The sequence below is a fragment of the Giraffa tippelskirchi genome, chromosome 13, assembly GCF_054371585.1.
Source record: "Giraffa tippelskirchi isolate mGirTip1 chromosome 13, T2T-mGirTip1v1.2.pri, whole genome shotgun sequence".
Lineage (NCBI taxonomy): Eukaryota > Metazoa > Chordata > Mammalia > Artiodactyla > Giraffidae > Giraffa > Giraffa tippelskirchi.
Genome location: NC_137287.1, coordinates 56,128,436 through 56,147,250, shown reverse-complemented (window position 1 = coordinate 56,147,250; position 18,815 = coordinate 56,128,436). Strand labels below are relative to the sequence as shown.

At 42.2% G+C, this 18,815-nt stretch overlaps 1 long non-coding RNA gene across 1 annotated transcript; it reads right to left on the bottom strand.

The window, feature by feature from the left end:
* Window positions 1-1,031: 1,031 nt before the first annotated feature.
* LOC145532029 (uncharacterized) lies at window positions 1,032-6,464 on the bottom strand. The gene is made up of 2 exons (XR_014072922.1): window positions 6,218-6,464; window positions 1,032-4,492 (listed from the first exon to the last, which is right to left on the bottom strand). It is a non-coding gene; the product is annotated as an uncharacterized LOC145532029 (long non-coding RNA).
* Window positions 6,465-18,815: the final 12,351 nt, after the last annotated feature.

Here is an 18,815-nt window from a genome sequence, read left to right as displayed (position 1 = left end):
CTAACAGGAGCCCAAATCCTACAGCAGGCTCTTTCTAACACCCTCTTATACTGGGACATCCGGCTCTCCACGGTGTGGTCTCTCTCCCTGAAGCTGGAATTAACCCTCTTGTCTAAGCACAGGTGTGTTCCTGATGGCCTTCACCTGGGTGGCTTGACATATCTTCAGCATCCAGTGGATGCCTGTGAAAAGGAGCTAAGCACTATTCTGAGAACGTGGCTGCCTATTTTTTGTTTATTGACTACTCAGTGCCTCATCCACAATCCGTGGGTATCTTGGGGCACACGTGCAATCAGTGTCACCGAGAAGCTCCTTCTCTTGTGCTGTTTGTTGTGGTCTCCCGGTCACTTGTGTTGAATGGGATCTCCCACATCACCAGCCCCAAATCCTGAATTGCTCAGCAAGTATTTATTGGCCATCTATAGACCAAGCTCTGGGCTAAAGTTTATGGGGGAAAGCTTTGCTTCTGTAACTTTTTTTTAATCCACCAAATTCTTTGTTTTAATTTTATTTAGTTTTGGCTGTTCTGGGTCTTTGTTGCTCTGAAGGCTTTTTTCTAGTTGTGCAGAGCAGGGGCTCTCAACCTCTCCAAGTGAGGTGCTCAGACTTCTCATTGAGGTGGCTTCTCTTGTTGCGAAGCACAGACTCTAGGGAGAGCCGGCTTTAGTAGCTTCAGCACAAGGGCTCAGTACTTGTGGCTCCCGGGCTCTGAGCACGGGCTCAGTAGTTGGGGTGCACAGACTTAATTGCTCAGCAGCATGTGGGACCCCATATCAGGGATCAAAAATGTGTCTCCTGCATCCTTTACACTGAACAACCAGGGAAGCCTCACCAGATTCTTTATATGATGTGGATACAGCACACTTCTCGTGTGCCCTCTGGGAGCTTACACCTATAGGGAATACAAGAAAAGCACACGCTGATGAATGTGTCCATAGCAGAGCTATGTCATCCATCAACCCCGTCTTATTGTGGAATCGGCAGGATACATTAACAAAGGGGTAATTATTTATTAATGGTTACTTGAAACCTGGGGTTTTCCCACATGACTTCAAAACACATGGGGCCATTTATTTTAAGTGGTTTTTAGACGTTGATAGATTGGATATTCTTTTACACTGGCAAAGGCATCAATGCAGGAATGTTACAGAGTAACTCCATAAAGTATATTATCGTGGTACATCCTTAGAACATCTCCAAACCATCATCCACATGAAGAAAACATCAAGGGGATAGAAGACCATGTGGGCTCTATGGCTGGAACACTTGAACAGCTTGTAGAGGGGAAAAAAATTCACAACAAAAATCTAGCAAATGATAAACACAAGATTTTTCCATTCACCAGGCAGTTGCTATGGATTGAGATCAATATACAAAAAAAGGGCCCTGTCAGACTCCAGCACCTCTGGCTGGAATGAAAGATGAGCAGAAGAAATTCAAAACTGAAGCTGATGATCGTTATACTGCCCCAAACACACTACTCACAAGGAAGCTATTTGTTTTCTTTACAGATGACAGGAAATCCAAACAGAATAAAACTACACAGACATCGCAAGACAACGCCTTTCTGTGGGCATTTCCAGCTCATTTTGGAAACCAAATGTAATGATAGTCCTGTGAGCAAAGTCTGTTTTCCTGTGATGTCCAAGGCAGTTTTGCAGATTTGAAGGTAACAACCAATTGGAAGATGATTGCAACCCAACCCTTTGATGGAATAAGTGAAACTTCCAAGTAACCCCCAGCTCATCAGCACAGATAAGTCTTTCCTAGATATTTCTACTTGCTTTGTCTCTCTTGAGTCACCTCTCAAGCAGCCATGGGCAGCTTTTAGCATATAGTTTGACTATGACACACTCAATGCCATCCTGAGCCAAACTGGGCTCAAGACATCCTAAGATGAAGCAGCTTTACTTGGGTGTGTCAGACAAATGTGCACCAATGTCACAGAACTTCTCAGAAAATGGAACTGAAAATGAGCTCAGCTTCAGCTCAGCTCAACCACTTCAACACGGCCAGGCCAGGTCATTTTTCATCTGATTTCCATCTCTCTGGACAGCAACGATCTGAAGAGCTGGTAATAGAAGATCATAATAACTCTTTATTGGATAGGGCATCTTAAGTTTTCAAAGTCTTTCTATTTAATAAAGCCATTCAATGTACACTTGTGTGTGTGTAATTCTCTCACCCCAAATGCAGCATCAGCATCCAATAAATATATGAAGTGACTTTCTCCTACTTCCTTGTCCCCTGATTCCAACACACAGAGGTAATCACTATTAATACATTTGTATGACTCTATCTATGCTCAACACTTATCTATTTAAAACAAAATCTGTATCATATTTGTCATCATTTTCTGCAACTTGCTCGCTTACAACTCTTGTGGATGTCCTTGTGACTCATTAATTGCAGGTATGCTATCTTCTTAAAGGGGCTTCCCTGGTGGCTCAGTGGTAAAGAATCTGCCTGCAGTGCAGGAGACCTGGGTTCGAGCCCTGGGTTGGGAAGATCCCCTGGAGAAGGAAATGGCAACCCACTCCAGTATTCTTGCCTGGAAAATCCCATGGACAGAGGAGCCCGGCAGGCTACAGCCCATGGGGTTGCATAGTCAGACACGACTTAGCGACTGAGAAACAACATCTTCTTAAAGGTTATAGCATGTTCCACTGGATGAAAGTATCCTCATTTATCCATGAATTCCCCTCATTCCTTCCATTGACAGACAATGTGGCAATGAAAAAAAAAAAAATTACAATGTCCCGGCAAGCTTGTTAACTTGTTTTTTTAAATCTATAAGCCATTAAGATAATGTGGGTGGTTTCTTGCCTCCCCCAAATATAACCCAATGAAACCCCCTTGTTAAGAAGCATCCCATCTTCTTTCTTCCTTTTTCCTCCAATACACACGTCTAAGCTCTCCATGACCCCTCTGCACCAGGACTTGGTCTTCCCTACCTTCTCTAACACTTGCCAACCTAGTATTCCTGGCAGAATTCACGTGCATCCTGTTCACTGGTTCTTCCAACTCATTGATAAAGGTTTTTAATAAACTCAGTGCTCACAGTAACCCCTGGGGCATCTGCTAAACACTCTCCAGCAACTAGATCTGCTGCCGCTTATTTATCAGTTCCATTACCTACGGTTTCTGGCTTTGGAGCCAGTATTCAATCTGCACCGGAATTCTCCTATTCCAGCCAATTTGAACTTGTTTTGCAAGTCAAATTTCATGAGACATTTTTATCAAGTGCTTTAGTAAGGTCCAAATAAGTAACAGCTGCTGTGTTCTACTTAACCATTCATTCAGGTGTGTGTGTGTGTGTATGTGTGTGTGTGTGTGTGAGTTCACATACACATTTTTTTTCAAGAAACAAACTATTAAGTGTGTCTGGCAGTATTGGTTCCTAAGAAAACCACACAGCTATTGGCCCTGGGTTTCATTATTATTCCCTGGCTTGATGCTAACTAGTTTCCATCAGTTAGGATTTTTTCCCTCCTCCAAATAGATGTCTTCTGCTATAAACAATTATTTTAGCCGAACAATGAGCTTGAGCTTACAGGACTCTATTTCACAAGACTGCCTCTTCCTTCCGCTGAGGACCCCAGGGCTTTGCTCTGCTCCCAGCTGCTTCTAATCACAGCTAATTCCTTCACCCGGGCTCCAAGAGCTGGCCCCACTGCTCCCATTGAACAAGATGACTCAGGGTGCTGGAGATTCAAAGACTCTCCACTTTCCAACAGCTCGTGCTGGATTCCCCAGGGTAAAGTTACCTGTTTCACATGCAACTCACAGTCTCCTCTGCCCATCTCTCTTGATATCCCATGGGGTCAGTATTTTCCGGAGGAGGACTGCTTCCCTATGTGATAAAGTCTCCCTCCTTAACCAGATTTCAGTCAGGCTCCTCATGGGCTTTTCCCAAATATGCCTCATCCCTGTTAGACCTGCGCAGCCCACCTTGAGCAGAAATCCGGATAAACCGGTTCACAGAGAATCCTCCACCCTCCATGTCTGACCATATTGATCAGACGTCTCATTGGCCTGGGCTGCCTTCAGCAAGAATCCTGTTGTCTGTTTAGCCAGCATAACTCCACCCCTTACCCCTGATGTCTCTTCTTAATAATTTTCCATCCTGACCCCTACATTGCTCCTTGGCTATAAATCCCCAACTGTCCTTGTTGAACTTGGACTTGAGCCCAGGTTCTGTACTGAGGTCTGTTTTCCCCTATGGTCATAGCTCCTGGGCAAAATCTGTTTCTACTGTTTTAACTACCATCCAGCTCTGTTCCTTTGTCATGTGTTCTCATCAACCTCGACCTGGAGGTGGAGGTAATTCATGTAAAATCCTCAGGATCTTGAGATGCTGCCAGGACAGGTTCATGCCAGCCCGGAGGCTTCATGGAGAAGTGGTGCTGAGACGGGACACGAGGAAGGGAACAGAGGTTGGAAAGAATATTCCAGACTGAAGGTAACTCATACTAGTAGTGACTTGTGAAAGCTAGAGGGAGAAAAATTGGAAAAATAGATTACACACAACTATGGAAAACAGCATGGAGATTCCTCAAAAAACTAAAAATAGAGTTGCCATATGATCCAGCAATCCCACTTTTGAGCATATATCTGGACAAAACTCGACAATTTGAAAAGCAATATTCACAGCAGCACTATTGACAGTAGCCAAGATATGGAAGCAACCTAAGTGCCCATCAGCAATGAATGGATAAAGTAGACATGAAAGAAAGTAAAAGTTGCTCAGTCATGTCTGTCTCTTTGCAACCCCATGGACTTCTCCAGGCCAGAATACTGGGGTGGGTAGCCTTTCCCTTCCCCAGGGGATCTTCCTAACCCACGGATCGAACCCAGGTCTCCCACATTGCAGGTGGATTCTTTACCAGCTGAGCCACAAAGGAAGCCCAAGTAGATATGGTATATACATTTATGTGCTGTGCTGTGCTTAGGTGCTCAATCGTATTCAACTCTTTGCAACCCCATGGACTACAGCCCACCAGTCTCCTCTGTCTGTGGGGATTCTCCAGGCAAGAATACTGGAGTGGGTTGCCATGCCCTCCTCCAGGGGATCTTCCCAACCCAGGGATCGAACCCAGGTCTCCTGCATTACAGGCAGATTCTTTACCATCTGAGCCACCAGGGAAGCCCAAGAATACTGGAATGAGTAGCCTATCGTTTCTCTAGGTGATCTGCCCAACTTAGGAATTGAACCAGGGTCTCCTGCATTGCAGGCAGATTCTTTACCAGCTAAATTCTTTATCCTTTACCTTTCTTTACCAGGGAAACCCATATATATATGAGCTACAGTCCATGGGGTCACAAAGAATTAGACATGACTGAGAGACTAAGCACAGCATACACACACACACACACACACACACACACACACAATGGAATACTACTCAGCCATAAAAAGAATAAAATAATGTCACTTGCAGAAACATGGATCCACTCAGCAATGATCATATTAAGTGAAGTAAGCCAGAAAAAGAAAGACAAATACTATATGATATCACTTGTATGTGGAATCTAAAATATAACACAAATGAACTTCTTCATGAAGCAGAAAGAGATTCACAGACATAGAGACAGACTTGTGGTTGCCAATGGGGGGGGATGGGGAGGGATAATTTGGGAGTTTGGGATTAGCAGATGCAAACTATTATATTTTTCTCTCTCTCTTTAGTCGTTAAGTTGTGTCCGACTCTTGCGACCCCATGGACTGGAGCCTGCCAGGCTCCTCTGTCCATGGGATTCTCCAGGCAAGAATACTGGAGTGGGTTGCCATTTCCTTCTCCAAACTCCAAATATAACTATCATATTTAAGATGGATAAATAACAAGGTCCTACTGTATATCACAGGGAGCTATATTCAATATCCTGTGATGGACTATAAAGGAAAAATATGAAAATGAATGTCTATATGTATAACTGAGCCACTTTGCTATACAGGAGAAATTAATACAACATTATAAATCAACTATACTTCAATAAAATAAATTAAAAAAATAAAGATTGCATGAAGGTAAGCACATAAATGTCAAGAGCTTCAGAGAAATAAAGGTCTGCTAAGAACAGTCTGTGCTGGCTACAAGGAGTCTCTGATCTGAAAGGCAGAGGTGCTCTGAGCAGGGGAAGTTGTTAAGCTTCTTTCTCTCCACCCATCCTACCCACCGAGCTTACAGGAGACGGGAGACACTCAGCTACCACTTACAGAGGATGAGAGTCTGGGAGCTTGGAGAAGATGGGCTGCCTCCCCCAGTTTCACTTCCTGCCTTTCCACAAGGGTGACATGGAGGATACAGAGGCTCAAAGGGTCAACCTGTTTGCATTCTGCTATGCTTTCAGTTCCTAGAGTCACAAGGTTAGTTTCCTGACTCATTTCTGACACAGCAGTGAGGACATCCTGTCCTTCACAAACACATTCAAAAATAGGCCCTGACACTCAGGAATCCGGTCCTTCTTAGGTTCTAAAGTCCATTCTCCAAAACCATGGAGACACTGTCATTATTCAAACCGGTGGCTTCCGGCGGACAGTTGTTCCTATGAAGAAGTGACATTGACATTAATGACATTATGACCCTGACATTAATCTGTGACTGTCTAAGGGAAGAATTCATAATACATTTGATGGTTGGTGGTCAGCACTTCCATTCCACTTTTCTGGTTCAATGTAAAATGAGCATCATGAAATTCTATGTGATAGTGTAACCAATACTATTAGGGTCATTAGAATATCCCTACATCTTGATGCTGAGGATGCTTCACTCAAAGAGTGTCCTCTCAGGTGTCAGCTTCTAATTTTTAAGTCAGGAGTAGTAAGTCAGGCTCTGTGCTAGGCTGTAGGAATGCTCCCTTTGAGGTGCCATCTTCCTTGAATCAACCTCTCCTCTGACTTTAACTCACCTTATTTCCTTCTTGCTTTCCTTTCTGCACCTCCTCACCTTTCACATCTACTAGCATCACCTCCCTGATGAAAAAATAAGAAAGAGTTCACAAACTGAGGAAGGAAAAACCTGGCTGGCCATTCATCAGGCTGTTATAACAGACACAACCAGCTGCAAATTTGACAGGAAACAGAATTTTTCCCAAGGACATACTGCAACTTGAATGAGTCATTACGACCCCTTCTTGAAATGACTCACTAAGACACTTTGTTCTCTAAGATCATGGACAGACAGAGCCTCCCTCTGTTGCAAATCATATCAGGAAGAGTAAAGCCTCCCACTTTTGCCTGGAAAACCTGGTTACTCTTGGATTCAGAGAAGCAGTGGCTATTTACCAGCCAGGTGCAGGACTTCAGATAAAAGGTTTACAGGCTCCAGGCTCTGTATCTACCTTAACTTTATTGTTTCCACAGAAACACTTTTCAGTAGACCTGATGATGGTCTATGCATGACACTATCTTGACTATCAAAACACTGCTTCTTTCAAATTGCATGGAGACTTCTCCATTCCCCAGAGTCTTAAATACCTCTATGTTTTTTGTTTTTGTTTTTTCCATTTGGCAAAACACCCTCTAAGGCAAACTTCTGGCTCATTGCCTCAGATCAATAAACCTGGATGTACCAGGCTATCAACTTCTTTCTGGTGATCTTAAGCTCACTCTGCTAGGATGATGAACGCTTAATGTTCTTTCTGCCACAAAAAGAATGAGTTTCCCCAATGGCTGGCAGAACAGCTACAAGTTCCATCACCTATACTTATGTATGGTTCTATTTTTTTTCCAAAATATTTAGAAGGTAGATCTTCTAGCTTTATAAGGGATACAATACATGAAATGGGATATTTGAATTATATAAATCTTATACTCATGGACTCAACAGAAGTCAATGCTTTCATGTAAATTTGGAAATAATTACCTTATACCAAGGATCACAAGAATTTTCTGCAAAGGGGCAGGTATAAATACCCAAGGCTTGATCACAATTATTTCACTCTGCTGTATAGCACATAGAGGCTGTAGACAAAGTATAAATGAATGAGCATGGATGTGTTTCAATAAAACAAGCCGTGATCCCATTTGGGCTCAAGAGCTATAGCTCTCTGACTCTGTGCCCTGCACCATGATGATAACATAGAATCCGTGTTGGTGAATTTGCTAATTGTATTCTCCATTGAGATGCAAGTCAAGTATTACTTGGCAGCCTAGGGGGGAACACTGAGATCTGATGGACTTTGGGAATCCCCTGAAAAAGGCGTATTCCTGATCAATGGTAATGATGAAGGACTGTAAGAATTAATGAATATTTGGTACAGATATCATGCTTTATACTTCACATAGAGTGCCAAATCCTCATAGTACTGCCCGGTAGGTGTTTCAACCCTCATTTTATATGTAGGGAAATCTGAGGTCTAGAATAACTAGGCATCTTTCCCAGAGTCATTAAACTATTAAATGGAGGCATCACGTGTCCTGTAAGTAAGCTGGCTGGTTGGTGTTTAGTTGCTAAATCGTGTCTGGCTCTTTTGCGAATCCATGGACTGTAATCCACCATATTACTCTGTTTAAAGAATTTTCTAGGCAAGAATACTGGAATTGGTTGCTATTTCCTTCTCCAAGGGTCTTCCTGACCCAGGGATCGAACCTTGGTTTCCTGCATTGGCAGGCAGGTTCTTCAACACTGAGCCACCAGGGAAGCCCTGTGAGCACACCTTGCTGCTGCTGCTGCTGCTGCTAAGTCGCTTCAGTCGTGTCCGACTCTGTGCGACCCCATAGACAGAAGCCCACCAGGCTCCGCCATCCCTGGGATTCTCCAGGCAAGAATACTGGAGTGGGCTGCCATTTCCTTCTCCAGTGCATGAAAGGGAAAAGTGAAAGTGAAGTCGCTCAGTCATGTCCGACTCTTAGCGACCCCATGGACTGTAGCCTACCAGGCTCCTCCGCCCATGGGATTTTCCAGGCAAGAGTACTGGAGTGGGGTGCCATTGCCTTCTCCGCAGCACAGCTTAGGAAGATACTAATATTCTTGGGGGTGAGATAGCAAAGAATCGCTAAAGAGGAATTAAAAAGTTAAGGTCCATAGTAAATGAACATAGTCAGGTTGGAAGAAACCTCTAAATCTCCTACAATTAAAAGTCCAGCCTTTGGGGAAACAACCACGCTTGAGCCATTTGGAGCCCTTTGGAGCTTGAAGAGGGCAGGTAAATGAGACAAGGATGGAATTCAGCCCTTCTGGCTCCCAGCCCTTCCTTCTGACCACCAAAATGGATTTCCCCTTCAACCCCAGGATAAAAAATAATTGGATTTCTCTACGTTTTATGAATGTGTAACTTGCAATTCAAAAGAATCTGTGTGTTTAACTTCATCCTCATCTGACCCAGGGGGATTAAAATGAAATAACTAACATCAGGACAATGCCAGGGCTGGGCTCTGATGGGCCCCCAGCGCACCTGCCTCCTCCCGTCGCGGTAATGACACCGCTGCAGCAGATAAAGGGGCCGGAGCGCTGCTGCAGAGCCCCATGGAATACAAAACGCATCCAGCTCTCCGCCTCCCTCTCACAATTAATCTTCCCTGCTTTCTGCAGGAACCATCCTCTGCGGTGCTCATCATTTGGCTGGGACTTTCCCTTTTGTTATCGCCATCGCTGTCTTTGTTTTTGAAAAAGAGAAAGACAATCACGGCACGTGGACCCTACATGTGAGGGCAGCTAAGCTTCGAATACAGCAGGTCCCATGTAAAATTCATATCTCTCTCCCTCTACCAACTGGAACATCATTTCTATTCCTAAAGAACTTAGGGAAAGCAAAGCCAACCTGTCCTCTTTCTAGGATTGTGGTTCCACTATCTTTAGTTATTAATACCTAAGATCACTTTCTAATGAGTGGAAGACTTCTAAAAAACACCAAAAACATCGTGTGAATGTAGATTTTCCCTTTAACACGCTGAAAGAAACCAATATTTCTGAACCCCTTTAGCCTTCACAGATGTAGTTGCCATGGAAACCATAACATTAAGCCAGGCAGTTACTTCCACATTACATAATATTATCTAATGCTTAGTTACTCTTGAACAAATGTGTTTATTCAGTAGCTTTTTGTCCATGTAATCAACCATATCTGCTTTGATTTGATTAAACAAGGAGCTGGGGCATAAAATCATCTATTGCAATGCGCTTTGTGCCTGTTACTCATCCAGAAAATGATACGCTCTGCATTTGCCAAAGAGACTGCATGTGAAGTCGTCGAAAGAGGTTCTGGCTCCTGACACAGTTATGTAGTTATGGGTTAAAGTAATTAAGATGAAAAGGATATGAAGTTAGAATCTAGAGCAGATACACTGAAGATGAAATTCCAATAGCTTTGAACCATTTTTTGCTCCAAAGAAGGGAGGAGGTAGCTCAGATGCTTTAGGAAGTCTGCATGTATTGTGGAGGTCATTTTTGGGGAAAAAAAAGTGTTTGCTAGTAAAACTCTCATTCCAGCGAGGAACGTTATTCACCATGTTAGCAGTGAGCTGATGCACAGTTGTTATTGATTTACATGCTATTTGTGAGACCCTAACTGACAACCGATTCTCAATAACCCTGTTATTTACACCATCAGACAGTCTCTTTCTCTTCTGTCTCTAAACACATACTTCCAGTTATTTCTCAATGAGTGACAAGGCTGCACTCAGATATAAGTAATATTTGTTGAGACAGAATTTTTTAAGAGGTATTGAAACTCGCTTCTGCCCATAGGTGGGGGGTCTGTTGTCTCTGCATACAGCAAGATCTAGAGAATTTATTCTCTCCCTCCCTCCGTCCTTTTCTTCTTATCTCTCTTTCCATCTACCTGTCTTTCTAAATATCTAACACTTTAGACAGATGTTAAAAAGATTTATTGAGAAATGAACTGAATCCCTACACCAGCTTTTCAAAAATGTGTCACTAAATCCTTGTATAACTATATATCTTATTTAGTGAGCTTCTGATGTCCTCTTTAAGTACATTTTTATTAAAGACATAAGGACATCGTGGATAATTATTTTAGAGAAAAAAGATAGGTAAAAAGTCCATTAAAACCACTCAAAGCTCTCACCACCCTAAAATAACGTGTGTTGTTTTTATGCAAATAGAAATAGCATTCAATTAGAGTTTCTAAAAGAATGCCTCTAGTTCGGATTTGCTCTTTAACGCCTTTCTTCCTGTATTTTCTTCTTTTTTTTAATTTTTATTTTTTATTTTTTTATTTTTTAATAAATTTATTTATTTTAGTTGGGGGCTAACTACTCTACAATATTGTAGTGGCTTTTGCCACACATTGACACAAATCAGCCATGGGTTTACATGTGTTCCCCATCCCGAACCGCCCTCTCACCTCCCTCCCCACCCCATCCCCCTGGGCCATCCCATTGCCCCAGCCCTGAGCATCTGTCTCATGCATCGAACCTGGAATGGTGTTCTGTTTCACATATGATAACACGCATGTTTCAATGCTACTCTCTCAGAATGTCCCACCCTCACCCTCTCCCCCAGAGTCCACAAGACTGTTCTGTGCATCTGCGTCTCTCATTCTGTCTCGCTTATAGGGTTGTTGTTACCATCCTTCAAATTCCATATATATGCATTAGTATACTGTATTGGTGTTTTTCTTTCTGGCTTACTTCACTCTGTATAATAGGCTCCAGTTTCATCCATCTCAATAGAACTGATTCAAATGTATTCTTTTTAATGGCTGAGTAATATTCCATTGTGTATATGTACCAGAGCCTCCTTATCCATTCATCTGTTGATAGACATCTAGGTTACTTCCATATCCTGGCTATTATAAACAGTGCTGCGATGAACATTGGGGTACACGTGTCTCAGACAAAGGAGCAGCGTGAAGCAGCATGGGCTGGCCAGCTCAGAGAAGGTGGGAAAGAGAAAAGTGAGAGACAGAAAATCCTAGGGAAAAGAAGCCTCTAGGATAGTAGTAGGAAAAAGTTAACTTGAAGTTTCTGCAGATGCAAAGACTAAAGATTACATGCCAAAAAAAACCTGGGTGCTTAAATAAAGTGGCATGTCAATACAGAGCAGGAGACAATCAAGGAACAGAAGTTCTTCTGGGGTTTTTTTGGCATGTAATCTTTAGTCTTTGCATCTGCAGAAACTTCAAGTTAACTTTTCCTACTACTATCCTAGAGCCTTCTTTTCCCTAGGATTTTCTGTCTCTCACTTTAATCTTTCCCACCTTCTCTGAGCTGGCCAGCCATGCTGCTTCACGCTGCTCCTTTGTCTGTTACATTCTTCCTTCCTCAGCCTCTGGTTATCACGTGCTCCTCCTACCCCACTCACTTTTCAGTATAAAACATCAATGCTAGTTTTCTAGATTCTGTGTGTGTGTGTGTGTGTGTGTGTGTGTGTTAGTCGCTCAGTCGTGTCCGACTCTTTGCAACCCCATGGACTGTAACCCTCCAGGCTCCTCTGTCCATGGGATTTCCCAGGCAAGAATACTGGAGTGGGTTGCCATTCCCTTCTTCATTCTAGATTCCATACATATATGCATTAATATATGATATTTGTTTTTCTCCTTCTGACTTACTTCACTCTGTATCACAGGATCTAGGTTCACCCACCTCACTAGAAGTGACTCAGATTTGTTCTATTTTATGGCTGGGTAATATTCCAAGCCAGGCTTCAGCAATATGTGAACCATGAACTTCCAGATATTCAAGCTGGTTTTAGAAAAGGCTGAGGAACCAGAGATCAAATTGCCAACATCCGATGGATCATTGAAAAAGTAAGAGAGTACCAGAAAAACATCTATTTCTGCTTCATTGAGTATGCCAAAGCCTTTGACTGTGTGGATCACAATAAACTATGGAAAATTCTGAAAGAGATGGGAATACCAGACTACCTGACCTGCCTCTTGAGAAACCTGTATGCAGGTCAGGAAGCAACAGTTAGAACTGGACATGGAACAGACTGGTTCCAAATAGGAAAAGGAGTACTCAAGGCTGTATATTGTCACCCTGCTTAACTTATATGCAGAGTATATCATGAGAAACGCTGGGCTGGAAGAAGCACAAGCTGGAATCAAGATTCCTGGGAGAAATATCAATAACCTCAGATATGCAGATGACACCACCCTTATGGCAGAAAGTGAAGAAGAATTAAAGAGCTTCTTGATGAAAGTGAAAGAGGAGAGTGAAAAAGATGGCTTAAAGCTCAACGTTCAGAAAACCAAGATCATGGCATCTGGTCCCATCACTTCATGGGAAATAGATGGGGAAACAGTGGAAACAGTGTCAGACTTTATTTTATGGGGCTCCAAGATCACTGCTGATGGTGACTGCAGCCATGAAATTAAAAGATGCTTACTCCTTGGAAGGAAGGTTATGACCAAACTAGATAGCATATTAAAAAGCAGAGACATTACTTTGCCAACAAAGGTCCATCTAGTCAAGGCTATGGTTTTTCCAGTGGTCATGTATGGATGTGAGAGTTGGACGGTGAAGAAAGCTGAGCGCCGAAGAATTGATGCTTTTGAACTGTGGTGTTGGAGAAGACTCTTGAGAGTCCCTTGGACTGCAAGGAGATCCAACCAGTCCTTCCTAAAGGAGATCAGTCCTGGGTATTCATTGGAAGGACTGATTTTGAAGCTGAAACTCCAATAATTTGGCCTCCTGATGCGAAGAGCTGACTCATTGGAAAAGACCCTGATGCTGGGAATGATTGAGGGCAGGAGGAGAAGGGGACAACAGAGGATGAGATGGCTCGATGGCATCATCGACTCGATGGACATGGGTTTGGGTGGACTTAGGGAGTTAGTGATGGACAAGGAGGCCTGGTGTGCTGCGGTTCATGGGGTCGCAAAGAGTCAGACATGACTGAGCGACTGAACTGAGCTGCATATTCCATTGTATATTGTACCATAAATTAACCTATTTTCAGGGAAGGAATGGAGACACAGATGTAGAGAATGGATTTGTGAACAAACAGGAGGAAGGACAGAGTGAGACAAATGAAGAAAGTAGCATTGACATATTATACAGTATTTTGTGTAAAATACATAGCTGGTGAGAAGCTGCTATATAATATAGGGAGCCCAGCCTGGGGCTCTGTAATGACTTAGAGGGATGAGATGGGGGTGGTGGGTGGGAGGGAGGCTCCAGAGGAAGGGGATATACATATAATTATGGTTGGTTTGCATTGTTGTATGGCAGAAACCGACACGACATTGTAAAGCAATTTCCCTCCAATTAAAAAATAAAGATTCTAAATCTAGATATCAAAAATATATTTTTTTAAAAAAGACTCAGTTCAGGAAGGAGAGGGTGAGATGAATGGAGAGAGTAGCATGGAAGCATATACACTAATGTATGTAAAATAGATAGCCAGTGGGAATTTACTGTATGACTCAGGGAACTCAAACTGGGGCTCTGTAATAACCTAGAGGGATGGGAATGGGTGGGAGGTGGGAGGGAGATTCGAGAGGGAGGGGCCTATGTACCCCCATGGTTAAGTCATGCTAATGTAAGACAGAAATCAAACCAGTATTGCAAAGCAATCATCAATCCATGAAAAATAAATAAGTAGAGTGATTAAAAAAAAACTCAGCTCCGGGATCAAGTACTGAGTAAAGTCCCTGACATCCCCTCTCACCCGCCCACTAGCTGGATTTACCACTCTTCACTCCAGCTACACACTCTGACCTGCGTATATTTCTATCATAGCACCTGGAAAGTACTAACTTCTCAGTTGCTGATAGTCTCTCTCCATCCAAGTATGGGACAAGTATTGATGGGGGGTGACTACCAGTCCAGGCCAGGAGTCAAGAGAGATGAAGAAGACCAGTGGGTCTAGTAGCCGCAGGAGTTTACACCCCATGGCTTGAATCTCTTTGTCAGTGCCCAGTGAAATGTATGACCCATGGTAGACCCTGCATACTTGTTTGTTGAATTTTTTTTAAACTTCCAGTGTCATAACATGGTTAGTCAAGTGTGAGCCACTCAGTCATGTCTGACTCTTTCCAACTCCATGGATTGTCACCTGCCAGGCTCCTCTGTCCATGGAATTCTCCAGGCAGGAATACTGGAGTGGGTAGCCATTTCTTTTTCCAGGGAATCTTCATAACCCAGGATTCCAACCCAATCTCCTGCATCACAGGCAGATTCTTTACCACCTGAGCCACCAGGGAAGCACTACTTAAATTTTAGAAAAACAGAAAATACAGCTCTATCAGTGACCATTTAGCAAAGATCTTACTTCAGAAATTGGACCTTTATCTGGAACACTTCACTGTCAGCTATTAAGATTCTGGTCTCCTCACTGATAGAGCTAAAAATAAGATGGGGACTGAACAGAGTCTTTAACAAATACACATTTCAGATCTTTCAGTTCAATCCTGCCAGGCATCACAGGAAAGACAGTGATAAGAAGAGTGTTTGTCCAAACTTCAAGTATTGTCAAAGGGGATAGTCTCAGACTGGTCATAATTGTGCTTGTCTTAATCTGTTGATCACTTCATGTAGAATTGGACAACATGTTTATTTGAAATAAAAATTTGAAACTGGGAAAAAAAGAAAAAAACGAAAATATAGATTAACAGAAAAAAATCCCTTATGTGGCTCAAGTGGTAAAGAATCTGCCTGCCAATGCGGGAGACATAAGAGACACAGATTTGATCCCTGGGTGGGGAAGATTCCCTGGAGGAGGACATGGCAACTCCACTCTTGCCTGGAGAATCATGGACAGAGGAGCCTGGTAGGCTATGGTTCAAAGGGTTACAAAGAGTTGGACATAGTGAAGTAACTTAGCATGACCCATGTTCTTACCATCCAGAAATGAACACATTTTATCTATGTGTTTCACAAACAAAGATTTCCTTGATATTGATGAAAATCTTCTTTTAAAAAAATAGGGTCATCATGACACATCCTTTTTGTTCTCGAACCATCCATAGGCTTGGCCATCAGCATTTGAGGTGGCTTCATGCAGGAACAAATGTTTCTGAATACTCTGGCAGGTCAGGTGGTTGTTCAGGGTCTGGGTCTATATTTCCTATAACTATGCTACAGGCAACTCTTGACTGACTTTTCCCACTCATCTAGAAATAAGAGCAAAAAAGGACATAGGTACTGGATGCCCTGAAGACAGAGAGCTCAATTTCAAGGAAATAGACCAAGATTAGTTTTGCTTTGTCTGTAGTTTCTAATCTAAAGTTTCCATTTGCAGTAAGTCAGGCATCTGGACAGTCTAATACATAAATCCTTTATTTGGGTACCTGAGTTTGTACTCAGAGGATCTGTGTTCAAAAAAGTCTCAGAATGTAGAATCTGAACTCAACTGACCTTGGCTTCCAAATGCTAGTTCTGCTCTTAGGGAAACTTTATGCAATTTATAAAATCTCTCTTAAGTATCAGTTTCTTTTTCTGTAAAATGAGAGCAATAATAGAAGATTAACCTATAGCACATACCTATATAAAATCCTTAGTCTCAAAAAAAAAAAAATCCTTAGTCTCATCCTTAGCCTAATGCTAGTTTGGTCCCATCACTTCATGGCAAATAGTTGGAGAAATAATGGAAGCAGATTTTATTTTCTTTGACTCCAAAATCACTGCAGATTGTGACTGCAGCCATGAAATTAAAAGATGCTTGCTCCTTGGAAGAAAAGCTATGACAAACCTCGACAGCGTATTAAAAGGCAGAGACATTACTTTGACAACAACGGTCTGTCTAGTCAAAGCTATGGTTTTTCCAGTAGTCATGTATGGATGTGAGAGTTATACCATAAAGAAGGCTGAGCACCAAAGAACTGATGCTTTTGAACTGTGGTGTTGGAGAAGACTCTAGAGAGTCCCTTGGACTGCAAGGAGATCAAACCCATCAACCCTAAAGGAAATCTGTCCTGAATACTCATTGGAAGGATTGATGCAAAGCTGAACCTCTAATACTTCGGCCACCTGACGCGAACAGCCAACTCATTAGAAAAGACCCTGATGCTAGGAAAGATAGAAGGAAGGAGGAGAAGTGGATGATATAGGATAAGCTGGTTGGATGGCCAACCAACTTGAGTTGGATCACCAACTCAATGGACATGAGTTTGAGCAAGCTCTGGCAGATGGTAAAGGACAGGGAAGCCTGGCGTGCTGCAGTCCATGGGGTTGCAAAGAGTTGGACACGACTGAGGGACTGAAAAACAACAAATGCTAGCAAATCACACACACCCAACTCAAATACAAAGGTCCACTGAACTTTTGGAAAATACATGGGTCTTTCCCCCCGGAGAAATGCAGCATTAATGATGTTTCAACTTTGCGTGCCACCCCCATAATAAAATGGGGGGGGAATAAAACATTCCAATAAAATGTTTTCCATTGGCTTGATATCTAATCAGCTTTTTTCTGACCCTATAATTTACTTGTGAAATAGTCACTGTGCTTAGAATTTACATAGTATTCATTTGCCTTTGTTCAGTCATATAATTAAATAAGAGAAATGACTCCACTTTGACACATTTATGATAAATTTTATTTGGGGAGTGGAATGGAAACTATTTTATAAAATGGAATTTTGTGTGAAGATTTGCAAAGTAAGAATGCAAAAGTAGTGGATATTATCATTTATTTAATTTTTTGGTCATGCCGCATGGTCCATGGGATCCTAGTTCTCCAATCAGTGATCCAACCTGGGTCCTCGGCAGTGAAAGCATAGAGTCCCAACCACAGGACCACCTGGGAATTCTCAAGTAGTGGGTATATTAATAATCCTGACCACGCTAGTTCTCTCTGAGTATTCAGGATTCTGTAATCGAATTCATTTGGGAAGCTCATTATATGCAATGAAAGACAACATGGGGACTGCTTTATCTGATATTCCCAAATCACAAAGTGGAATGATCTAGTCCTTATACAATTCAGCAGGAAACTAAAAAATCTGACAAGAGAGAAAAATAACTGACCCTTCAAGGGTGGAGGTTCTGAGTTAAAAGAGCCTGAAGCAACCACTTCACCTGGATCAAACAGAAAAGATGTGAGAAAGCATGAAGGACACAGAGACACGGAGACTATCAGCTACATCCCCTAAACTAAACTTACCTTCTGCTGACCCTGCTTACAACAAAGCCAGCATCCTCTACCCTGTGTTCCATTAAATAAGGATGCGTGTTTATTCTGCTCTCTAACAGATCAGGAGACCTTCCTGAAATGCTTGCTTTAGGTACATTTCACAATGTCAGTCCAGCCCAGTTCACTTTTTAAGAAACAATATTTTCTTGCCCATGCCGAGCAGCATGTGGGATCTTAGTTCCCTGAACAGAGATTGAAACTGCACCCCTTGCACTGGAAGCACAGAGTCTTAATCACTGTACCACCAGGGAAGCCCCCCAGTTCACTTTCTATTGTGGTGGTATTAGTGGGGCTAGGGGTGTATGTGTGTGTGTGTGTGTATGTGTATGTAAATTTTATGAAAGAACTCTACTTTTCCACAGTTGAGATGCTTCAATTTCTCTAAATATTTGTTAAACATTTTATAAATTTGCTTTGAGGGTAAATGGTCCATAAGATTTTATCGCACACTGACGTTACTTATTCTTAAAACATACCCTTCAGTATATAGATGTTTACATTTGACTTTTTACAATTTGAGCTCATATCTAGTCTTTGAAGTCATTAGGGCTATGATTCTCCCTTTATAGACAAGGCAGCTGAAAGTTCATAAGATTAGAGTTACAATCCCGAAGTCCAACAAAGAGTAAATCAGAGATATTTCACTCTTTAATGATATTCCAATCTCAGAAAAATTCAGAGACACATAACCTTCCATGTTATTTCTGGAACTGCAGTCTCCTCTGAGGTCCATTTATGGAACTCCAGTTTAAGAATCCCTATAAGTGAAAGGCCC